The following is a 26,301-nucleotide window of genomic DNA, read 5'->3' on the forward strand; positions in this document are numbered from 1 at the left end:
ATTCCTTTTTTTTTTTTTTTTTTTTTTTTACAAGCTACGATCCTCAACACCCAGGCCAATGACACAAAGGTGAAGGCTGGAAAATCTATAAACAGCAGGTCCCTCAGAAACACGGCTCTAAGTGAGACAAGTAAATGTGCTCGTGCGCAAAGGAAACTGCCTGCCTAAGTACAAACACACTTATGGGGGGGCGCAGCTGAGTTAGGGAACGACCCTTTCACCTGATGCCATCTCCACTTCCAGCCCCATAGGAGAGATGCCTAAGGCAGGGAAACAATTACCAGATTTCTCTTCATGCACTGAACGCTGTGAATTTGTGTGCACATCACTTACGCATCTCTTTGTACAAAAAGAAGCGAAGTTCATTAAATGGCTTCACATTTCTCCCTGCTGGCATCGCTCTTCACTGCCACAGAAAAGTTGATTTGCCATAAAAGCATCTTTATCCTGCCCTTCTGAAATCGCAAACAGCGCTTGAACATGAACTGAAAGTCAGAGATTGCTCAGAATGCCCGCTATTTAGAGATGTGCACTGAGAAGGGAATTTTCCTCTCCCGCATTGAGTCTGATTCAGTCTAATCTGAACAGAGCTGTGGAAGGAAGAAGCCTGGAGAAAGCAGGTTCTGATGAGAGCTGCCTACTGCCCCGCACAGCCACACCCAGAGCTAGCGAGACTCTGTCCTGCCCCATGCACGGTGCCCAGTGCACCACGAAGGGTGCTCTGCACATCCCAGGCAGCACTGCCCAAAAGTGTCCAGCGGCCGCACATAGGACAGCAACCTCTGGAAACCAGTTTAGCTCCCTCCCGGCCGTGTTCTGATGTACAGCGCTCACAGAACACTGACCTGCCATACGTGTGTGTGTGCATTTAGGGTCAGAAGGCGGGTCACTCACCAAGGCAGACTAGAGACGGACATGGCAGCGACCTGGGGGAGTGCTCTAGGCTTCGTGATGGGAATCAGACTGTCCAGACCACAAGGCTGCCGGCAGTGTTCGCTTTGCTGCTGGAACAACGCAGTCCGAGAGGATCTAAAGACAGAAGAACACAGTGACGCCTCTCATCTGTATGACTCGCTGCGCTCACTTCAAACAGATCAATGTGTATAGTATAAGCCAGAGACAGGTTGTTTTTCCTGAAATATGAGACACATCATGAATCAACCACATCATTAAACCAGCCAGAGGATGATCTTAATGCCTTCCTTCAAGAACAACTGAAGGTTTTTTAAATATTCCTTGAGGTAGACAACACACACGTGATAAGGAACAACAAGAAAGGCTTACATGCCATTAATCCTCCTCAAAACATGACCCCTCCCTTCAGCACGCGGATCTCACTGTCCTCAACACTCCCTGCAGCAGCTCTGGGTCCTCTTTTGTGAGTGTCTTGGGTTGCACCACCGTGGCTGCCTCGACATCCTGAGCGGGTTCAGAACAGTCACTCCTCAGGGTCATGTCACACGGTACCAGATGTGGTTAATGAGGGGACAGGTGAGGTGCACGTGCTCTTCTGAGCCCCCTCCCTGCTGAACTGCACTCCGCTCCACAGCAGCGATCCCGCATTTCAGATCACACCTGGTAAAGACCCTCAAGAAACAGCACTGCCAGACCTGCTCCAGACAGTGGCAAGAATGATGAGGCAAACGTGTCCAGATCGGAGAAGTACTCTGAGGAGGACTGCTAGCACTGTCTTTTACTGCAATGCTTTCTTAAAGTTTCATTTAAACACTAACCATACTTCCGATCACACGAGTACTATGTGTATCTATAGCCCGAGGGTAAAGATGGTGACACATGTGTAACACACAGGTCCTGCCCTGAAGAACCCTTTCTACAACAGAGATCATCACCCTGGAGTAAGTGTTGTGATAAAGACACACACAGGGCACACAAAGAGGGACCTGCAGAACTCTCAAAAGAAGACATGCCCTGAAGTATTACCGCTGGGCTTAGTCACACGTTTCCCCAAAATCCCAAATCAAAGTTTCTTAGAAAAGACAGTTTATTTCTCTCATAGAAATCAGTCTCAAGGAGTCCAAGGAAAATGTGGCAACCTCACGAACCAAGAATTGATGCTCTTTCTTGCTTTCTTTTGGTACCAGGGATCTAACTCGGGATCTTGCACCTGCAACGCATGCAGTGGAACTGCTGAGCTAAATTCCCAGCCTGATGCTCTTTCTTGTAGCCCATTCTCAACACGGGCTTCTTCTTCATGGCCCCAGAGGCTGCTGAGCTCCAGCAAAGATGACTGCATTCCAGCCAGCAGGCAGAAGGAAGAGGAAAAGTAAGATGCTTCCTGACATGTACACGCACCATTTCTGCTTGCATCTCATCGCCCAGAGCGTAGTTACCTCACTACTCTTCCTCAAAGAAAGACCAGAAAATGCAGGAATGATTCTAGGCGTCTGCCTCCCAGCTCCTGAGCACTGTGTCTTGCAGTGAAGGGGGCAGTGTGCGGCCCTGGAGATCTGCCCCTGTCTGCCACACGCGAGAAACTCAGTAACCTGGGCGCCCAAGGAGCTGCGAGCAAACGATGGCAAACATGGGGAGGGGAAGGTGGGCTCCACCTGTTGCTGGATGACACTTTCACCTACGAGTGTTTCATTTATAATTTTAAATATGAAACTTTAATGTTCTTAAATCATGGATGGATCAAGAAAATATTGATTGTGTTATTTACCAGGGTGAAACTCCACACTAAGGGTAAGAAGACCAGCAATGAAGAATCTGCATGGAAACACAGCACCGTCCAGGCCGAGCATGGCGGCACACGCCTCTCACCCTGCTGAGGCAGGAGGCTGGGACGCCTGAGCCCGGCCTGGGCAATGTATCCAATTAGTGAGACCCGGCCTCAAAAGAAAATGTTTAAAAAGGCTCTGGGTTCAATTCGTAGTACTGAAAAAAATAAAACAAAACTCTCACTGATGAACACTGAGGCCGTCCCATTTGCAAACTAACAGATGGCTCTAGGAAGGTTGCTGTGCACACACAGGTGCTTGTGAGGGTACAGCGCACAGAGAAAGAGCGATGACTTAACGGATTCCAATTCGGCTACACGCTGACTGGCGAGATGGTCCCCACCCGCCAGTGAATGGGCAGCTCTGAGGGTCCACACCCCAAGGGCTCTGCAGACTCCAGAACAGGCTGCTCTTCTGTTCTGCCTGGCTGGCGGGAAAGCACGGAAACATACACTACTGAGGACACAGAAACTCCAAACTGCACATCTGCCAGCAACAGTTCACTCCCATCTTTCATAATCTGGGCTCTGGTTCTTATCAAGGGTTCACTTTCCAAGAAAAATACATATGGAAATTAGTCTGATGCAATGTATTCTTCTAGGCATACTTAACTCTATCTTTAGTAAGCTGGGTGTCTGGCTGTCATTATTTTAATACCTAATCAAATTTTTTCTATTGAATTATACTTTGGAGTTTTGCTAACAGCTTGCACTGAGACAGTATTGGAGAATATAAAAAATAAGCAGAACATCAGGCCTATGAGACCAGGTATTAGGTTTGTTGGAATATTTGACAACACAGAAATGTTGTCATCAAGAGCACTCAAAGGAAAAAATTGAGTTAGATTTCCACATCAGTAAAACTCTTATCTAAGTTTCTCACTTGCCTTTATTCTAAGGGTATCACACAATGTTTTACACTTGCTTATGTGCTTTAACTTATGAGAAGCTCTGAGACAAATTTGTGATGTTTCTCAATAAGTATGCACGATTTCTTGTTATGATTTAAATGCAAAGTCTTCCCCAAAGACTCATGTATCCAGGCTTGATCAGCAATGCACCCGTGGTTAGAGCCGGGCCTCGGAAGCAACTGAATCAAGAGGGCTCAAGCTTCAGCTATGGATCGCTGGAGATCACAGTTCAACAGCGTTCTTGGAAGGGCAGGCAGACAGGAGGTAGAGTCCAGAGGGAGTGGACCATGGAGCACGGCCTCGGGGACTGCATATGGTCCCTGGTGCCTTTCTTCCCAGCTCTGTCCTTCTGTCTCTTCTTGGTCACCATGAGCCGAGTAGCTTCCCTCCATGCCCTACTACTGTGATGTTCCTGCCCCAGTACAGACCTAAAGCAACAGAGCTGGCTGACCACGGACCAAAACTTCTAAAATCATGAGCCAAAAATCTTTTCCTTCTTTAAGTTATTTGCAGGTATTTTGTCACAGATGAAAGCTGGCTAATCAGAAAATTGGTACCAGGAGTGAAATCACTGTGACTATATCTGACCATGTGGTTCAAAAGCCTTTGGAACTGGTTTGTGGAAATAGTTTGGAAAGATGTGGAAATGCAGGCTACAAAGAAAAGCCCTACAATGCTATAAGCAGAGCTTGATGGGTAATTATAGTGTGAGCTCAGCAGACAATAATGCTGATGGGAATGTGGACAGTAAAGGCCATGCTCAGGAAGTTTCATATGGGGAATTCAGGTTACATTCTGGCAAAGAGCTGTCTACTTTTTGTCTACAACTAAGACTCTGCGTAAGAGTAAATTTAAAGGTGACCAACAAGTCAATCTGGTGAAGAAAATTTTAAGATAGCATAGTACTCAGTCTGTGACATGGATATCACTAGCTACTTTTAGCCAAATTTATACTGAGAATTGTAAACCAAAAAAGTAGAGCAGAAAGATCTGAGAAACTTGCAGTCTGGCCAGAAAAGAAAATCACTTCAAATTGGAGTGAAGAGGTGTGGCTGAAGAGATGAGCCACAAAACCAAGCCAATTATTTTGCACTTAGTCAATGGGAAAGATGCTTGAGGCATCTCAGGAGTTAACCAGACCCCTCCCATTTCAGGCTCAAGGGTTTACAAGTATGAATTCCTCTGAAAGTATTTGCTCTGAGAAGAATGTGAGGGGCTCCCTGCTCCCACATGTTCCCCTAGGAGGTTGTTTCATAAGATTCCTTTCCCTACGTTCAGCCATCAGAGGCCTCTGTAGCCATGGTACAAGCAAGCCTGCCTACTGCTCAAGCTGATGGCAGACCCTGGCATCACCTACTTGATGCTGATGTAGCAGGCATGCAGAACGCAAGTTATGAGTCTTGAAGGATTCAAAGAAAGGTCTGAAAGGCCAGTCAATGTGTAACAGGGTCATCATCCCCACAAGGAGCTTGAAAGAACAATGCATGAAGTTGTGAGAGTGAGGTCAAAGCTGCAATGGAGCCAACAGGAAGTGAACATGGAATGTCTGCCAAAGAAATCCAAAGATGATCAGAAGCACTGGAGCAAGAGGGGGCCACCGGGTGACAGACAGCAAGACCACAGGGGCAGGGCGCCCCAGGCCCTCTGGAAACATCATGCCATCACATGCACCACGGGGAGATGTGGGAGTTAATATTTCCTTTGCTGGAAAAAATGCTTCTTTGATTTCATCCTTCCTATGTCCCCATTTCTCTTTTGAAATGGAACTGTTTACTCTGTAACACCGTGTCTTGGGAGTATGTAACCTGATTTTATTTTGACAGGAGCTCACAGCTAAGAGGTTTCCTTGTGTCTCAGAGGAGACTTTGGATTTAGACTACTGAGCAACTAGAACTGTTGAGACTGGAAGATTCTTGGAGAAGGGCTGAATGTATTTTGCACTGTGAGATGAATATAAACCTTTGAGGGGTTTAGGGTGGAACTTTGGGATCCAAACTGTTCCCCCAAAAGGCTCACTGTGTTGATGCTCAGTTGCAGACAAGACTGTTTTGGTGGTGAATGGATCACGAGGACTCTAACTTCATCTGCTGGTCAATCCATTGATGAGATGCTAATTCAATGGCATTCGATGCAAGGTGAAATGGAGGTGATGCCTACTTGAAGGGACGCCCTCCTGGGTGGTGACCTTGGGGACTATGTCTGGTCTCTGGCCCCTTCCTCTCTGGCTCTACTGTCTTCCTGCCTTCTGGCCACCATGAATTAAGTTTTCCTTCCCAGTGTCCTCTCCCCTATGATGCTCCACAGGCCTAATGGAAATTATGAGCCAAAATAAAACCTTTCTTTCTTTCTTATTTATTTATTTATTTATTTTTGGTACCAGGGATTGAACTTGGGTCTTTGCACTTGCAAGGCAGGCCACCAAACTGCTGAGCTAAATCCCCAGCCCCTCTTTCTTTTTTATTCTCAGGAATTTTGTCTCTGTGATCAGAAGCTTACACATTTTTCCTAACATTTCCCCCCTTGTCTCCAATTTTAGCTTTTAACCTGTTTTTATAGACACATGTACATATGCAAATATATGCTTACAAATACACAGTTTAAAGCCATATGAAATACTCTATAAGTTCTTCTTGGGAAGAAAAAAAGTGTAAAAGTAAAGAACACAATTCCAGATTTGTTTTCTTCTGCAGAATGCAGACATAGCACACTAGGAAGCTGGGTTCCAGGACCTTAGATGGCACTATGGGAACCTCTTGCTTCTGCAGGTCTAAAGTAGTAACGCACCCCTGATGGTTGTGGTACAGCTTACTGGGAGTGATAGGTCAACATTGGCGCCTATGACACAATGCTTAGCTTGGCTGAACTTTATGCAGGTTTCTTCAAGACTCTAACCTTGGGACTTCTCTTTTCTTAGGGCATTTACTTCCAGAACTTGCAAATTCCTTCTCTGCCTGTTTGATATATAAATCTATCAGCCTCTTTTTGTTTTATAACCCAGGTATGTTTCTCAAAGATCTCTGGGCCATCGCTTTGAAATGTAACCATCAAAGGAGAGGGCACGCCCACCTCTGGCTCCGCAGAAGGGTAGAAGCCTAACTCTGATCATCCCCATGGCGACCCTGTGGCCTCCCACCTCATTTCTGGCCAACCTCCAGAGGTGTCCTGCAGTGCTTTCCTTCCCTCTCAGCCCAAGGCTTGGAGACCCCTTTGCCTTTTCTTTTAGCAGAACTGAGTTCAGTCTCTTTCTTTACGATAGTACTGAACAGTCTTCCTTCCCTGTTTAACTCTGGCACAATTTTTCTTTGGCAGGGTATTGTTTTCAGTCTTGAAATTACAGGATAATGTCCTAAGATGCAGGAAATAACATTAAAAAGTGAACTGTCTCTTAATAGCCTTTACCTCCAATAACTCCCAACTTGGAATCTGTCAAGTTCATATCATCTGCAGAGCTGTAAATAAAATGAGCCCTGAGACTTGCATTTTCTTGATTGTAAAGCTGGAGGATTATGAAATATCTGAATGCGTGAAAACCCCTAAGGACCATGCACTGTAGTTACAGTAACTGCACTGACAGTCGTGCTGGTGTCACACTAACTTCACTCACCACTTATGAACAACCTGGTCTACTTCTGGGAGGACGAGTACAGTGTGTCCCACCTCACCCGGCGCCCAGAGTTACGCTACGCAGCACTTGCAGTAGTTACATTCTTATCACAGCATCTTTCCAAGCTTCAGCCGTGGGCTTGTTATTCTCCTTAGTGACACTGAAGCGACTCGTGGCTTACCAATGCAGTCTTTCCACAGAAAGCATCTCTAGGGTCTTCAGGAAAATCTAAATTTTATATTCATTTTAATGATTCACAATCCTTATACAAATGTCTGCCATCGGTCTCCACACTGTAGTGTGAGTTTATAGTTTTTAGCCAAAATTCTAATTACTAGAACCACCATCTGCCACAAGAGAATGACAGTTTAGTTTCCTGGAAACTTCAAAATACATGGAGTGCTCTCCCACATCCTGTGAGCCCAGCAGGGGTCGTGATCACAACCACAGACACAACTGTTCTTTCAGTGGAATGGTAAGGAAAATACATGTGAATCTGCCACAAGACCTCCCACTTAACATCAGAACTGTGAATTATTCTGGATACAATACCAGATTGTTGGGAAGACACTTTTCCAAGATAATTATCTTAATCATTTTATTCATGAGCAAGATTTTAGGATTCAAATACAGCTGAAAGAACACTATTTATTAAGTTAATTTAGTTTTAGTTACTTTGCCATTTAGTAATACAACTTGGTAAAGTGGGGTTTTTTTGTTTGGGTTTTTTTTTGTTTTGTTTTTGTTTTTTTGGTACCAGGGATCAAACACGGGTCCTTGGCTTGTGAGGCAGGCACTGGACCACTGAGCCAAATCCCCGGCCGGTAAAGTATTATTTTTTACTTTTTTATTTTATAAAAACATAAAACAAAATTTCCTAGCAAAATAAGAGAATAGCAATAGTTAATACACTGTGTTTCATTGTCTTCAAAGATGTTAAGCAGAGTACAAGGCACAGACCAAAGCTTCTTCCGAAAACAATCAAATGTGGTTTTATTCAAGCAAAAGCATTTTTGCAATGTGTTGCATAGATTTACAGTTGCTTTTGTTATGAGAACTGTGCTGTTCCATGGACCCTGGCTTAAGTAAGCTGCTACCTCAGCACAGGTGTTCCATGTTCCGTGTTTAAAACGGCAAACCTAGAAAAGTCACATGGAAAAGAATCAAAGGTTCCAGTTTTTGAGCATAAATGACATAAGCACTCTGTGTGTGTGCTGCAGGACAATCCCAAACTAAACATTGATGAAACAAACTATCGGGGAAACACCAAAGCATTTTGAAATCTACAGGGTGGCTGCCATTGTATCACCACATTGAGTCAAAGGCTCTCCTTCCCTCCAGACCCCCACCCACCCAGGGCTGTTTCCCGATCTGGACGTCCTTCCCCACAGCCTCCCCTGCAGATTCCAGATTCTCAGGGACTGGAAGTCTCTTTCCTCCAGGATCCAGCAGAGTCCACAGACTGAGTTCCTACCCTGTAGCTTCTGGTCTCTGACTTGCAGCCTTTCTGAATCTATACCCAGTCTACATTCAGAGCATTCTCAGCACTAACAGCCACGCTAAACCCATCCTGGACGGAGCGTCTACCTCAAGTCCAGGTTTACAGAGTTGAGTCCCGTGGGTCTGAACACCAGAGACCTCCAAGTGTAGTGCTCCCAGCTGCTGACCACCGGCCGGAGTCAGAGGGCAGTGGTCACAAGCACCGGAGCCAGCAGGGCCCAGGAAGGCCAGAGTACAGATCCTCCCACCCCACCTGCACCCTGCAGGGAACCTGCCCTCGCCCCTACTTCGATCTTGGAACTTGAACCCTGACTGCAGCCCCAGAATGCTCACCGCCTGAGACCCACTGGAAACGCCTGACTCAGTCTGCCCATGTTCCACGAACTGTGCCTCACATGCATGGGAAGGTCCTCTGCATAGCTCAAGACACAGCCAGCTCTGTGGACCCAGCCCACCCAGGCCACGGCATCTGTGTCACCCAAGCCAGTGGGGACCCAGCAGAGCTCCTTCCTGGTTCCAACCCCACTTTCCTGAGATCCTGGAGGAGACCGTGAGGTCTCCCAGCTGTGAGCTGGGGGCCCCAAAGGACAAGGGAAATGGGGACAAAATAGCTTACGGCTCTAATAGCTACTTGGGGGGGGTGCCCATAATCACTGCAATTGGGAGGCTGAGGCAGGAAGATCTTTGTGTTCAAGGCCAGCCTGAACTACAAGGCTAGTAGTTTATATTACTGCCTCAAAAAAAAAGTTACTTTATGTATGAAAAGGGGCTAATGCCAAAATACTTCAGGAACTCAAATAGCTCAACAGCAAGAAGGCAAACAGCACTATTAAAATCCAGGCAAAGGCCCTGGAAAAAGGACATTTCTCCAAGGAGACAAGCAGACAGATGGCAACAGATATATGAAGAAATGCTCAAGGTCTCTAATCCCTGAGGAAACACAGACCCTAGCCACACCTATGAGAACGCTGCTGCCAGTGAGGCGGGACGCAGGCTGGGGTGTGGACTGTGAGCCCCAAGACAGGAAAACCCGGAGAGCTGAGACAGGACCCAGTGGCCCTCACCTCTGCAGCGCAGCCCAGGCACGGAGCTTCCCGGTAACTGGCCCTCTGGGAGTACTAAGGCCACCTCGTCCTCACCTGTGAAGCAGACACCTGGAACATCCAGTGCAGGGCCTGCTGCTCACTGCCTGGGGAAAGCGCTAGCTCCTGGCTGCTGCACAAGACCTGAGGGCCTCACCTCCTTTCACTCTTTCTCCGCCCCTGCTCTCTGCTCATTTTTCACATGGTTTGTCAGCTTTGAAGTACGGATTGAGACACCTGCACAGGAGAAGCCATTCCCTCTGCAGCTCTGCTGCTCTCCGCACCCCGTGACATGGCCGAGGAAGACACAGGTGAATTTGCATCTGTTTTCTCCCTGCAAAGTCCAGTCAAGCAACCCAGACATTCTAGCGTTTTCTGCAACTGCCTGGCAAAATTCCTGACACGACACGAAAATGTCCCTAGAACAGCAGCGGCTCGAGGCTGGAGGGCTATGGCCTACCGTGTGTCTCCCTCCCAAGCCGTGTTTGCCCACCCTGGCCCACAGGAAGTGATGTCGGCCAGAGCCGGGAGCCCGCACCGCGGCTGGGAGTACAGAGAGGGGCCTTGGGACGGCGCACCCAGCCCAGGGTCCTTCCCACGGCAGCTGTGCATCGCCAGCACCGAAGCTGCTTCATGAGTGGGATCAGGCCTCAGTCGGTCTGAAGCAGTCGCAGAGACCTGGCTCCTCCGTGATGATCCTAAGCCACTCGTCAGGATAGTTCCAAGTGCTCACAGCGACCAGGGACATAATCAGTTATGGCCGTAGGCTTATTGTTAAGTACATTACCATGCCAAGGAACTTCCGCTTGGGGTTATTTTCTTCCAATTAACTGACTACATCAGATACTGCCCTGACTTCCTGAGGACAAATCATCTTATTCTTGGGTAAATTACAAAGACAGCTTCTGTATTCTCAAAGCTGGCTGTGGCTCTGGCTCAGTGCTGCCTGCCCCTCACACCCTCTCCCGCCAGCCGTGACCTGGCTCCCCCTGCCCTGGCTTCCCACTAAACAGCCCAACCTGCACCCCCACCACAGTCCCCTGGTGCCTCTGGGAACCCAGCCTCCTCCAGGCCCTCTCTGCCCCTCCCCGGCCCCTCCCCCTGCAGCGCAGGAGGCCGAGACAGGCAGATCCCCAGCTCTCCAGTGTACCCTGTGTGCTGAAAACTCAGAGGTTCCCTCTACCGGTCTCCCTGGTGATGCTCAAGCACCCATCCATGGGTTTGATCTTTTTTCTGACTTTCAGAGTATTTTTCCTAATCACTTCCTAAACCGTTGCCAGATCCTGTTTTTGTCTTGCTTCCCATACAGTACTTTGGAGTTAGTCTTGTTTCAATCCTCATTACCTTTAATCGTGATCAGCTTTCTAATCATATTTTCAAAGCATTTGAACTACGCAGTAGAAGAACCTCCTAATTGGATCAACCTCCTAACTGGGGCAGGTTTTGAAATAAAGGCTCAGGGCACTTTCCCATCCTCCGAACATGCACTGTGTGGTCACTCCAGGACTCTGTCCCTGAGATCCCTGCACACCGGACACAATTCACATGTCCGTGTCTGCGAAGCACCACGCTGGCCTCAGACCCAGCTCTCCCTCCAGCCGTGCTGCGGGCACTTACAAAGGCCAGCTCCGTGCTCAGATCAGAGAGCTGCTTCTCAGCCCTCAGCATGGCCTGGCTCCCACTTCCTGGCTGGCTAGGCCACCCCAGTCCAGGGGACCAGCCCCGCTGCGAGGGCAGCGAACAGCACCCAGAGCTGACCACAGTGAGCTCCACACCTTTCCGGTGTAGGTCTCTGTGGACACGAGCAGCTGCAGAACAAGGCTTTGCGGACGTGGGGGTGCTGGGACGGGCCTGGGCAGGTGTCGGAGCGCCTGTGCTGACCCGGAGGACTCAGCCCCGCATCTTCCAGTAAAGAGCACTGCCAGGTCAGTTTAACCCGAGACACAGAAACAGCAGCAGACAGAAGCTATTTTAAGTAACTGCTGCAAGTGAAAAAGTACTTAGGCACAGTTAATGTGTCTGTATGTGTTTTCAATACTTAAGCATTTAAGGCCCAGAATGAACTGAGGGGCGCACCAGGGAACCCACGGCTTGGGAAGTGCTAAGCGGAGGAGTGGCTGGCCCTTCATTCCTGAACACCGAGGGGTCCTCTCCCCTGGCCACCCCGCACTCCCCTCAGGACAGCTCTTCCTTCCAAGGGTAACCATTAGTCTCGAGGAGTCACGAACACGTATCGCAAACCGCTGTATGTGTGTGTAGTATTAGTACAGGGGATTTTATTCATTGTGAGAAGCTGGTACATGTATGTAACATGTCTTAATTCTTTTACTTTTCCTTGCCCTCCTCTCCCTGTTCCTGCCCTGTCTCCTGGTCCTCTTCCCCTTTTCAAAAGAACTATCTCCTTGTCTCCTACCATCTGCCTTTTACCTTGCTCTTTATTTACGCTTTGAGTTCCTCACAGAAGAGAAACCATACGGCAATTTACCCTTGTGCGTCTGATTTATTTCACTTCACTTTAACACCTGCAGGGGCATCCGTTTTCCTACAGTTGACTCAAGTTCACCCTTCTTTATGGCAGAGTAGCACTCCATTGTGTGTAAACCCCAGTTTTCTTTTGTTGCCGGAAACAGTGCCCTCTGTGACTTTTAGATAACATTCTCCTGCACAGCTGCTAAATAAGCTCGTGCCGCCCAAGACGGCAGCAAGCCCTCATTTTTTGGGTAGGAAATGCTCAAGGCAGGGTAACGTTTGACACAGAAACAGATTAAGGTTTGGATGCTGAGCTGCAGGTGCCTGTGACGTATGTGGGCAGAGAAGTCCAGGGTGCAGTGGACCTGAGGATCTGAAGCCGTGTTCGCTGAAGGGTCCGTCGGCTTATGCTGTAGAAGAGGTGACCCGAACCTGAGCACAGGGACGCTTAGGCACCGAGCGCTGACCTAGCAGGAGACGCAGAGACAGAAGCAACCAGAGACCGGGACAGAACAGGAGACCTGTCTGTCCCAGTCAAAGTCAGAGCAGGAAGGGGCGAGTGTCCCTGCTACACCTCTCCTCGCGCAGGCCAGTGCTCTGCCTCATCCTGGGGACTGAGGGCAGCGAGGACCCTGGGGAGGTGCGGTGGAGCGACAGCAGCTGGGAGAGGGAGGCCTCGCTGCACCTCCTCCTCCTCCTCCCTCTCCTCGGGCGCCTCCCTGCCCCCCGGACTGGCCTCCCTCTGGAGGAAGGGGGACCTCACTGATCCCTGCGCCCTGGCACAGACGGTGGCTCCTTTAGCTGAGGTGAACGTCATCTGGAGAAGACGTCACAGAGGTTCCGACCAGGTGAGGGGCCTCAGTGCCTCAGTTCCTGAAAGGAGGCGCTGCTTTCCATGTCTTTTTCCTCAATCTCACCCCAGTCTCACTAACCTGAATTCATTTAATGGATTTGTTGGCATTTATTATTCTAGCTCTGCTAAGAGAGTTAACTGTAAAACAGTGGCCTTACTCCTAAGATGTGAATTTTAACACTAGGTGGTGGGTATAAAAGAAATCATCCAGAAGCGACATAGGAGTGCTGGAACACCCTCCCCGTGTTTAGAGAGCATGTAAAATAAAACTTTTAGTAGCAGCAATTGAAATGTTTCCAATGCTCTTGGGTCGGATAAGAAGGCTAAGCTCAGGCTTATTACTATACATCTTCACACACTGGGTTTATATTTGCTGACTTCTGCATTATGAATAATGCAAGTCTGCCTAATGTGTTTTTGAGATTATAGTAAGATTTGCTATAAACGCTTTGCAAATATCAGTAAATGCTGAGTAAAACACACGCTTTCAGAGAAAAAGTCAGAGATTCTAACACTGCTGTAGGTAGGATCAGTTTTAAGTGGTTCCTGCCTTTGGTGCCCTTGGTGCCTTTCCATCCACTCTCCTGTCGCTCATGCGTGCACATTCAGATGGCTCTGGTGTGACCTCTGTCCCGTGTGCCAGGAGTACAGCAGGAGACAGGTCAGAGAATACAAAATCAGGGAGTCCTCACCGCTATGAGTGGAGCTGAGGGAGGTAAGGGGCGAGGGGCAGGGCCAGTGCAGGGTGATCAGGGACAGTCTGTCTCAGGAAGTGACTGGGAGGCAGAAAAGAGAACAATTTAAACTCCTTCCTCAAGTGTTTAAGGATTTGTACAGATTTTAAAAAGGTGTCAAAAATGAAAAGGGGTTTGGCAGCTTGAGGGAAACTTCCAAAACGCACCAGTATTCACGCGTCCTTTCCCGGTGGTGCCACATAATGGTCCCCAGGCTGCTGGTGACAGGACGCCAGTCACCACAATCCACTCCAAGCACAAGCTCTGCTTGCCCCCCGCCAGGCCTTGGGCAAGCGTGGTCTCGAGCCTCACCTAGGAGGGAAGCACACTCGGCTACAGGTTTAAAAAATTCCCTCATCAGCTTGGAAAAGGTGTTTGGAAAGTGACATTGGGAAAAGGAGTGTGTAAGTGCAGAAGACATTACTGACATAGCAGGTCATAAATGTGACACCCAGAGTTGTATTTACGTACTATAACTGATTATATTTCTATGATATCATATTAATAACACTTACTCCACAGACTTTGTTCCAAATACTTTAACTCATCTAATCTCCACCTCAGGTTTATTATCTATAAAACAGAAAAAGCAATAGTGCTCGATAAGAGTTTTACTTATTGAAATACTAAATATCATGCTTAGTAAAAGAAGTCTTTTCACCAGAAGGAAGACAGAATAACGAATAAAGGCCATAAGGAAGAAATGAACTTGCTGGGCTCTAAGACCCACAGAACGGCCAGGGGCCTTGTCATTAAATGTGTACCCCACAGTCCACGCTGCTCTCCAGAGTGACTATGGATGATCTGGGAATTTGTAAATTTATCAATCCTACACTGGATGCTTGCAGTGAGAGGATAGCTCACAACAAGTGAGATTTCAAACCAGTTCCTCAATGTTGAAATAAAAATGTAAATTTGTTGAAGAGCTACATGAAATCTAAAATCTGAATCTCCCCTAAGAACCAACTCTAAACTAAGAAGAAACTAGGATAAAAATGATTTCTGTTGTTTAAGTGATATGGATACATTTCTTCTTTTGAGAGAAAGGAGGGGAAAAGAATATTCACAACCTTGCCTTCTAACGAGAGAGGAGAGGGAGAGGAAGAGGGAGAGACAACAGGCAAATACACATTTCCCTTCCAAAGTAGTAAACCTTTAGATACCAATGATCAAAATGTGTTTCCAAGAAAAATAAGCTGTACAGTGTGAAGCCTAAAAGATAATAAGGCAGACTGTGAACTAGTCTTATAAATCATTTCAGGCATAACTGAACTTACAATGCCTGCTCTGAGATTTCCCATGAAAAAGTTCAGGATTTGTTCTCCTAAACCCATGAGAAATCAAATTAATTTTTCATTTGTTTAGATAGCTACCTTAATTTTGTGACTTTACTATGTACTATTTTAATATTAAAATAAAAATTCTTCTGATAATGCATAATGCCAGACAGAATACACAACTCTATTGTCCTTCAGCATAAGAGAAAGGTGATTAAATTTTCAACTGAGACAATATTTCTACCCATTTTTTAGGAAGAATATTTTATGTTTTCCTTCATATCTTGAAGTAAAAGCTATGACCTCAAGAACGTTTATGTTTGGAACTCTTAAAATGTTTCAGTTTTACACAAGTCCGACAATGTTTATGTGTAAGCAAGGCCAGCATGCCGCTCCCGCTCCGGCCAAGGGGCTCCACAGTCCCCGTCAGCACGCAGAACCGAGGGCTTGGGACACGGGTCCCACCACAAAATGGGGCCATCACGGCTGCGACCCTGCCAAGGCCTGCTCAGCCGCTCTCAAGGAGCAAGGAAGCTGAACTGTGGCACAGCAAGGATCTTCCACAAAATTTCATCATGTCCTGACTTGTCTGCCCTCCCGCCACATTTATTCATTTATTCTGTTCTCACATTTTATTTCAGCTCTTACTTCCAATTTTCTGGTTTTAGTAAATCATCTCAGGCACAAAGCATATCTAAACTATAAAATTATTTCCTAACAATAATAATATCCAAACTGTTTTGATTCATTAAATATGCCATAGAAGAGGGATATTTGGGCCTAAAAAGCACAGCTAAAATTTCATACAGAGGCAAGAATATTCATGAGTTACTTTGCATTTCCATGTTAATTACAAAACTCAGTATTTTAAGTCATGCTTTATAATTCAGCTATTTCCCAATGAGAAAAAATAGTAACCATGGCTGCTTGATGATAAATTTACACTTGCAAAATATGAAGACATTTGTATTTACTAAAGGTTTATAAATCCTGTCATCATGTTACAGACATCTGCCTCACAGAGTCTGCATGACTCTTGGTTATGGTGTCAGCAACTGGTTTATGTCAAAACTCCCTCTTACTCAGCAGGCACAATGGTCCAGCGTTTATGACCTGAAGGGCCAAGGATCGTTTTCCATATGCCACAGTACTAAAGTGATTCCTGCTTGGCATAATCTCCTAAGAATGGCACAGCAGATCACCAAGCATAAAATACTTTCCTGAGAGAAAGTCTATGTCCTGGGGTTTGACACTGCCTCTCCTTCATGGTAATACAATCTGGAGTTGAAAGGGACAAAAATTGAACCCTAAATTATTTAAAGTTGGAGGACACAGTTTGATTGTATGTATCTGTTTGAAATTAGGCCCAAGTCTGCATTTGAAATGTGAAAAACAGTCACTAATGTGTTACAAGGATTGGTTAGTTGATTATGCCCAGACAACCCAGTCTTGAAGGACTGGATTCGCCCCCACTGACCCCAGAAGGAGCAACTCAGACCTCCAGTGCCCCTGCACCTGTCTATACGCGATCTCTCAACCTCTTACGAGGAACACTGAAGTCCTACAACCAAATTACTGCCCTGCCCTGCACCACACAAAACAAAGTCCTGATGTTCATGGAGAGCCACAGGGTATGAGACAGCGGGGACTCCCGCTGGACCCTCCAGGGGAGCACCTGGCCCTCCCTGTGACCCCCTTCTCCTGCTGGCCTTGCCATGCCACCATGTCCCACCCCCGGATTTCTTAGAAAAACGAGCCTGGATTAAAGCCAGGCTTTCTGTGGATGTTTCTTTTGACTCTACAGGTCTTTAGAGAAAACTAAAGACATAGAACCAAGTCTTAACTCTTGGCCCAGAGGATTAGTACTTAGAATAGGAATTAAATATTCTAGGAATCACTTAGTTCAAATCGTGTCCTATGATTTTACCTCAGGGAACAGTGCCTTGTAGTGGCTGGAGCCACATGAGTACAAGGGGCTGAGGGGGGCACAAAAGAGAGAAAAGACACAGATTTCCTGCCCTGTATGAGGAAGAGTTCGATTAAGCCTCCATCTCCAATTCTGGACAGCCAACAGGGCAGTGTGAGCGTAGCAGTGATCTGTCATCCAAATTTTCTGAGCATCTACTACATACCACTGTGCAGCTCAGAGGCCTAGAAATCAAGGAACTCACAGTCCCACGGTGATAGATACATACACAAACACTTGATTGTTTACCTGGGAATTAGAAAGGAAAAGTGAAGGGTATAAATCCTGAACATGTCAAGAGAAGACTAGGTAAGCTTCCTGAGAAGGTAACATCAGAGTTTGAAAGTTGAGTCATAATGGATGAACAACAAAAAGGGAGTGTTTCAGCAGAGGAAACAACATACAGAAAGGCCACCAAAAGTGCAGCATGTTTGTGAAGTGATCAGAAACAGGAATAGCTAAAGCCTGAGGGTGTGTGTGTGTGTGTGTGTGTGTGTGTGTGTGTGTGTGTGTGTGTGTGTGTGTGTGTGTGTGTAGTATAGCACAAAACAAAGCAGAAAAAGCAGACGTTTCAAGAAAAGTACTGGGTCCCTAACATGGTGAAAGGAAAGAAGGAAGGGGTGGACGGAGGATGGAGGAACAGAGGAAGGGGAAAAAGGAAGGAAGGAAGGGGGAAAAGGAGAAAGAAAAAAATAAAAGAAGGAAAAATAACGATACTAGTATGGTCATTCATTGCCGGAAGTCCGTACAGGTTCACTGAAGGGTTCCTTAACAGGACTAATGCAGTAGAAGATACGACCAAATATGCATATTTTGACTTTAATATTGAGGATAAACTGGAGGCCAGAAATAATGGAGACTGAAAATATAGTATGCAATTCCTGCAGTAAGCGTAAGTAAATAAAGTAAAATAGCTGAAACGAAGAGTAGCAGCAGAAAGGGGAGACATGTAATGAATTCCAAGGGTTTTTGAGGTGTACTCTAGTTGAAACTTGGTAAACTCTTTTCTAAGGATTCTGCAAAATAAATCATTAAAATTAAATGAGTTGAAAAAGGTGACAGGTCACAAGATCAATTCACAAAATTTAGTTACATTTCTACACATTACCAATGAAAAGTCCAAAAAAGGAAATTAAATAAAAATTACATTTATAATATTTATCAAATATTTTTAAATACTTAGGAATATAACAAAAGGAAAGCAAAATTTGTACACTGGGAGTGTTAAACATTACTGAGAGAAATGAAAGAAGACCTAAATAAGTGGAGATATGCCATATTCATAAATGGGAAGATGTATGTTATGATGAAAGCAATGCCCCGAATTTATCTAAGACTTAACGCAATTCCCATAGAAATTCTACCTTTTGTAATTTCTTTTTTAAAAATGAAAAGCTTATCCTTAAATTCATATGGAAATCCAAGGAACTCAACATAAGCACAGTTTTGAAAAAGAAACAAGTTGGGAGGACTTACACATCTCAATTTACTACAAAATTACAATGCTAAAGGTAGTGTGGTATCAGGATAAAGAGAGATACAAAGATCATCAGGCTATAACTGAGAATCCAGAAATAAACCCATGCATCAATGGTGAACAGTACTGAAACAACAGAAAATTAATTAGGACGCTGATCTCATCATAAACAAAGCCACAATCTAAGTATAAGGGCTGAATCTAAAACAATCCTAAAATCCTGGAAAAGTTCCAACTAAAAACAGAAACAGGACAAAGACAGACTCTGAAGCACTGTGGGCACAGCTCCAGTGAAGCTGCTACTTCATCAAGTCAGCCTACATTTTTCCTTTAGTACCTTGTATGTCAACATCCTAGCTCCCTAACACATGACTTGATTATAACTCCCAGATTCCAAAGGTTACCACGGATTTTATGAAAATAAAAGTGAGATGGCGAGGAAGGAGTAGAGATACACACACATACACTGCGTTCCTTCTAAGAAATAAATACACTCGGGCTGCCAAGAGTCTTTGCTAAAAGGTGGTCTATGGAGCCCTTCCCTCGCCCAGCACAAATGACAGACACTCACGGTGAGGTTTACGCCATTTCTCCCGTTATTCATCAGCTGTAGAATCAAAGCTGTCATTTATTACATTTTGATAATAATGCTACTAGATAACCATTTAAGACAATTTTATAATTTGTTTAAAGATACCTTTGAGCCCCTGCAATTGCAGAGGAATGTGCATTAAAAGAAACATTTTTAATTGTGAAACCATACGAAGCCGTTTTTCAAATACTGCATTTTGATCAACTAGTGGCAAATATCAGAGCATATTTACAGAGTCGTTTTAGGTGTTTGGCTGCCAGTAGAAAATTAGAACACGTTACAGTTTCTGCTGCTGGGTGAGAAGTCTGTGCACTTGCGACAGATAAAGAGAGTCAGTATTTATGAAGTGGGGTGCACAGGCACGGGGCAGCTCAGACTCACGTGAGGAGCCAACAGGGCTGGAACAGGGACCCTGCACCTCACCAACACAGACCACTGCACCGCACCAATGGAGAAGCTCCAAATTCTGAGAGACACCGCAACTTCAGTCCCTTTTACACATCACACTTTCCTCTAAGTTAAAAAAAAAAATCTGGTCACCACTCATCAAGACTAGCTTGCAAAGATCAGAGAAGACTTATTATTTTCGAGCCCTAGAAGGTGTTGCCCAGAAACAGCTACACAGGTGTGTGGAAGAAACCTTCCCAGTGTCTTAAGGACTCCAAGCAAACATGTCAGTGCAGGTCAGGGTGAGTGTGCCACGAGTTCCCCACCCGTGTGCTCAGGTCGAGGAGCTGGACGTCAGTGGCCCATAGCCCACAGCCCACACCGCAGGAGAGGCGGTCCCTATGCAGGTGGGAGTCATAACACCCAGGGCTCATAAACTCTGTTCAACCGGGCCAATGCAAAGAGCAGAACTCCATGCCCAGGGACACTTCCACCACAGCTGCCGTTTTCAGTGCCTTCTCTTGCAGTCTCACACGGGAGTATCTTTTCCTCTTCGAAGCATCACAAGTTAGCTTCAGCACAGACAGGTTGGTAGAGCAAATGTTCAGTCTGCCAGTCAGCCACTGTGTTCCCCAAGGCCCCCGGGTAAATGGCTTCTCCAGTGAGGCATCCACACCATCCACTGGGAAGCAGGGTGAAGCAGACATAAAGAGAGCAAGTCCACTTCGAGGCACGGGAACGGCTGTCTGCATCGGGTACCTGTTACCCCTCTTCGGGGGATGCTGGCTCTGTGCTACTGCAAATGCAAGTACTGATGCGTGACTGCTAACCTGAAACTCTTCACTCCGGTAGGAGAGGAGGAGCACGCAGTAAAGGCAAGACAGGAACCACAGAACCTGCTGCTGGCAGATCCCAGGACAGACCTGGGCGCGAGACCCGGGGACAGGCCTGGACGGAAAGGGACTCAGGGCCAGGGCGGCCTTCGCTCAGACTCAGTGCACGCCGGCTGTTATACGGAGACATGTTGCGTGCACTGCTCAGTCCTGTGGAACAAGCCTGACTCCCCAGCAGGCCCAGAGGGGCAGCTGCCGCCCGGGCCGCCGAGTAATGGGGGTGGGGACCTCAGCCCAGAAGCCTCGGGTACCACAGCAAGGGCACCTCATCCGGAGCGGCCGTGTCACTGAGAGGTACCTCCCTGGCCTCTGGTGCAGCTCAGAGTAGAAACCTAGCCATGGGGCTGAGCACGGACAAGAGGAAGATACGAATGTCTGAAGCAGGAATCCAAAGGGGCAGCGGCCCCCAGCACTGATTCCACCAGAGATAGTCACACTCCCAAGTCGTGACTTCTTCAGGGGAGACTGCGGGACGGCCACTGTCCTGGGGCGAGATGACCGCAGGGGAGGCCAGGGCTCAGTCCACACGTCCCCCATGAGGACACGGACGGGGCTAAACCAGGACATGAATTCACTGGACACTGCCCTAATCGTGTCAGAGGTAAAGGGCGCAGGAAGACACTGTTAAGGTCCTTTGCTTGCTTGCTTTTGAGCCACCATGAGCAGCTGCCCCTCTGCACCCTGCCTTGGGGCCAGCCGAAAAAAATTTAAAAGATTTTTCTCAAAAGTAAGAAGTTGAAGAAGGAGTAGGAATGTGAAGGCTTTACCAACGCCTAGACAACACAGTCAGATGCGTTCAGCAAGGCACATTTCCGTTGAGGCAAAGAAAACAGGAGTGGAGGCGGTCTGTGAATTGTGCGTGTGTCAGTCTCATTTGGGAAGCCTCCTGGCCTCTGCTTTGTCCATGCTTACCATTGCTGTACTTACGTATTAACTGTAACATTCCCCTCATAAAATGCCCTAACCTATTCTACAGCCTACATTTCCATAGTCTACGATTTACACAAATGTAAAAGGGGTGAATAAGTGTAATAACCGACTTGTTTCCCAAGTAATAGACTAGGGCCTTCTCCACACAAAGTTAGTGTCAAGTTTTCTCCAACATCCAGGCCATCAGATGCTTGGTGGCTTCCAGCTCAGGAAGTGAGCATCTTAAGGCTCCAGCACAAACCGCTGTTCTAGAAAACACAAGCTGCAAGCGAGGCAAACTAAGTCTGTTCCCAGTGCTAACTCCACCGCACTTCAGGGAGCCTGGGTCAGGCGTCCTCGGGAGCAGAAGGCACTGGGTCGTCTTCTCGCCACCCCCTGCTCAGCCAGCAGCTTCTGAACAGGTCTCGGCCCCTCCCGGAGGCAGGTGGGTCCCTGGGGCCGTGTGAGCTGTGGCTGCTGGTCCCTGGGTCTCCCGCCTCCACTGGACCGACTCCGCCTCAGCCCAGCTCTGCTCCCGCCAGGCTTCTGTGCCCATCCTTCGCTCCACAGACCCCGAGTCACTGATGGTGGCAGGAAAAGAAATGAAGCCCCCAAAACAAATGATAAATCCCTTAGCTTCTTCCTTTGAAACACAGTCAACTCAAAATATTGAATATGGAAAGATGTGTTTCACGCCAGGTTCCCCATGAAGAAATTAAGTTTTTCACAAAACTTCAAAAGTTGTTATTGCAAGGCGTGAAGGGAGGGCAGGGACAAGGGGAAAAAATGAGAACCAAGACCTGTCATGTAAAGGTACAGGATCCCCATGATGAATGTAACTGTACTGTGTACCTAAAGTGTACCAATAAACTCAATGAGGAAAAAAAAGTTGTTATAGCAAAACCATCTTCCTTAAAAACTACTGCTGTCCACATATGATCTGTGGAAATGAAAGGCATCCTGGAGTTGAAAACATTTTGCTGTTGTCACAGGAAGCACTGCAGACTCTCGGGCCGCAAAGTCTTGCGCACATTCATCATGCTTTCTGCTGTCAGAGTGCTGTAAGCGAGACAGAACAGTGGAGGAAGGAGAAAGACAGAGGGGTAGAGAGGAAGAGACGGGAGAGGACAGGGGTGGGGAAGAGAGAGGAGATGAGAGCCAGGGAGAGGAGGAAGTGCCCGTGGACGCTCCCACTTCCCCGGATTCTACACGGAAGGGCTCATCCCACCGGCAGGAACAGGCCCAGCAATACAGCTGTGGGCTGAGGGCTGCAGGGAAATGGCCAGGTCCACGCTCCACAGGTCCCTGCCACCGCGTTAAGGAGCCTTGCAACCTTATCTTTGTGGGTGACCCCACGGCCCGGGCGGAAGGAAGGACCTGCGGGATCGGCAGCCATGACAAGGAGGTCCAGGCAGGTAGGCAGTGACAGAGACACCTCTGCAGGGACAGTGCGGAAAGGAAGGGGGGCTGGTCAGGACATCCTGGACACCACCACAAGGGACAGACAAGGGACAGGACCAGCGCCCTGAACCGCAGAGGGGCTTCGGGGAGTTCTGAGTACCATGTGCTGTGACCACAAGTCCCCAGCAACTTCTGCTCTGAGGTACAGAGTGGTGGGGTCCTGTCCAGAGTGTCTGTGTCCCTCAGCTGTGCCCAGACCTCAGAAGGCCATCAGACCTCTGCAACAAGAGCCCTGAGCACCCATGGGTTCCCGCTGCGATCTGTCACTCTTCACCACAGCTGGGTGGCTCTTCACCCTGGGCCCGCAGGCAGACCCGTGGGGCACCTGCAGCCCAAGATGGAGGGTGGCTGTGTCCTCCCACCCAGAAGTATAGCCTGTGATCTCCTGCCCACAAGAGTGGTCCGTGTCCCTCCTGCCTGGCCCTGTCTCCAGGGTCACCCTCTCCAACACTCCACACAGCCCAAGAAGAGGCCGCGGGTGCTCCCCACCATGCTTGTCAAGAAGAGGAGTTTCCTCACTGAATAGTAAAAGGTAGCAGGAAAGGCTTCTGCAGACTGTCAGACCACAGGAAAAGGTTCTGCCACCCCCGTGCGGGGTGCTTTTCTCCTACAGACCAAAGAGCTTTAATTGCTTCCTCTAGGGTGGACAAGATGGGTTTTCTTCCCTCTGTTCCAACCCAAACAAGCCTGTCTCTGAAATCTCTTTTCTTGAAGAGTTGCTTCCTTCTGAGAATGCAGTTGGCAGTGACTGTTCTGCAGACAAGCTCCCTCTGTGGAACAGACATCCCCGTCAGAGGGAGGCATCTCCAGCCTAGCCTCAACTGTACGGGGAGGAGGCCAGTGTCACCAGCTCCGCACCAGGCCCCACTTCCTGGTCCCTATACAGAAGGCTGTCAGACATCAGCCTAATTCACTGCTGAGGGAAAGCAAGGCCTATCAGCTTGGAGCACGGGGTAGGATACAGCTTAGCTAGTTACCACATTCACGGCAGGGCCACTATTTGTATGTCCTGAAGCTAGGCATCCTGAACCACCGGTGGTGTAAGAGTGACTGGCCCGTGACTGGCCCATGGGTGACTGTCCCAGGTGTGACTGTCCCAGGTGACTGTCCCTTGCCTGACTGTTCTGTGCCTGAATTTTCTGTGCCTGACTTGGTCTTCCTTCTTGCTTCCTTCTTGTCCCAGGCATGACTGTCCTGTGCCTGACTGTCCCAGGCATGACTGTCCCGTGCCTGTCTGCTTCTACAGCAGTAGTGCAAGCTGCCCATAGCACTGCAGGTTCAAGCTGCTGGGAATACGTTAAAGGGACTATGCAGGGACTCTTCACAGAGCCCACAGGGAGGGATAAGGCTGTGGGTAGAACGGGGAGATTCTAAAATACCCTGGCAAGGACAAGGTCATACAAACACCAGCTTCAGCAGTGAGATTAATACACATAGGCAAAGGGAAAAAGACATTTTCCATGTCTTCTCCCTTATTTATTAAGATGGCTGTGGGTTACTGAAGATAGATGTGTGATTCGATTCCTTCTTCCCTCCTTTACCGAATGCAAAGCTCCAGTGACAAAAAGGCAAATAATATTTTATACCTGCTCTACAAAAGACTCAGGGAAGAGCAGAAAAGCAAGTGTCTTGCAGTGACAGGGTGGTGATGAGAGGACGGGTGAGAGACACAGACGAGGAAGAGAGTAATGTGGCCGCTCCTCCTCAGAAGAAGAAGGAGGAAGCCAGAAGGAGGCCAAACCACACCGAGACAGGGGGATCTGCCAGACAGGGAGGCAGTGAGAGGGTTACTGCAGAGACCAGTGCTGGGGCCCAAGCTTGCACCTTCCGTGAGGAAGGCAGGCCGCTCGATCAGCCCTGGAAAAGCAGTGCAAGGGATGGAAGAAGCCAGCAACAGGGATATTTTAAGGCCTTAGGTATCATACAGCGAAACTGAAATTTTCTTTCAGAGTCCAAGAAACTGTTGAATATTTCTGAGCAAAGAAGAAACTTCAAACAAAGCTACTGGCCAGAAAGACGACCATTTCTGTGCCTTTGAATGGCAGCAAACGATACCTGTTAAAAAGTCTCACAAAGTAGCTTTTATAAAGCACATTTTCTTACAATCAGATTTTAATTAATCAGTACCACTGTGATTACAGGAGAGAAATTAAAACACTTCAAGCTTCTTGTGTGTCTTTGTGCATGTGTGCTCTACCAAGCCACCAATGTTTTCAAAAATAATTTAGATTTTATCACAGTCAAGGTGGAATTCCTGCCTGAGGAGCCTACATGGACAAGCTTTGCACGTACACACCAACTGTGTGTAAGGGGGACTGGAGCTGGACAGTGTCAGGGCCACCTGGAGTATATTAATTTTATCTTTTCACACCTAATTTATTCTGTGCATAACACCGTGTCCTCTTCTATACATGGAAAGAAGACTGAAATCTTGATGCACTGCATTGTGGCTGAATGCAAAAAAAAGTCTTTATTTAGCTTCGAATTTTAGAAGAACAATTTTTTAAAAAATTTAGTCAGAAAAACATGAAGAAGACAGGGAGTGAGTAGTCTCCTCCAGAAAGCTATTCTGAGGCACCTGCAGCAGCAGGTGGATCCCACAGCTGCTCAAACTAGGAACTCTCCGGAAGCCGAAATGCTGTCCCGGGCACGGGGAGGAGCACGCAGCTCTCTGACTGGCGATGTGCTGGCTAGAGCTTCGGGGCCCCGGCTGACAGAAATGCACGCTGAAGCTCTCCGTTACCAACACTCACTGATACGATCGGTGTTGGGAATCAGGCCTCCATCTCAGAATGTCCAAGGGAATGAAATGAAACTTCTATCCCAGTCACACAGGTACTGATTTTCTTGTAAAATTATCGTAGGTTATGTTGCAAACTTGCAGTTATAAAGTTTACTATCTTTAGAAAGAGAAAACAAGTATATCTCGTCTTTCCTAGCCTAACGCCTAACATTTTACTTCAGTTGTGAAGGTGGAAGGTCAACACGGGATCTCTTACAGGGACCCAAATAGCATGAAGAAACAAGAATGTGATTTAATACTGTAGGTTCATTCATCTTCCTTTATAAAACAAAATCACTGTTAAGTAAGTGGTTATAACTCTCAACAACAGGAAAGGAAACAAGGTGGCAGATAAATGGAAAAGATAATGGGGCAGGACTGGCCAAAGAGCCCTGCTCGTCCCCCCGTCCATTCTTTTCAATAGATTGATCACAGCCTTCAAGCAAAATGCATGCTGTTATTTTTAAATATCTCAACCTGCGATATCAACTCTCAGGCCTTATTAGCCTGTATATGCCTATACATACACACAAAAAAGATTTGAATGGTATATTTTATAAATGTACCGTTTTATAACCAAAGTAACAGGCCTGTATTAGGATATAATTGCCCGATATAGGTACCTATATTTCTCCAATTCCCAGAATTTTTTTTTTTTTTTTTTTTT

General features: G+C 47.2%; 1 protein-coding gene across 1 annotated transcript in view; it reads right to left on the minus strand.

Moving 5' to 3' along the window:
• Positions 1-26,301, minus strand: part of Oxr1 (oxidation resistance 1) — a 288,312-nt gene that overhangs the window by 244,687 nt on the left and 17,324 nt on the right. The window contains exon 2 of the mRNA XM_010615714.2: positions 895-1,029. The gene's annotated coding sequence lies outside the window, so the exon portion shown is untranslated. The remainder of the gene's footprint in view (positions 1-894; positions 1,030-26,301) is intronic.

This window comes from Fukomys damarensis, unplaced genomic scaffold, assembly GCF_012274545.1.
Source record: "Fukomys damarensis isolate Sample0158 unplaced genomic scaffold, DMR_v1.0_HiC HiC_scaffold_5, whole genome shotgun sequence".
Lineage (NCBI taxonomy): Eukaryota > Metazoa > Chordata > Mammalia > Rodentia > Bathyergidae > Fukomys > Fukomys damarensis.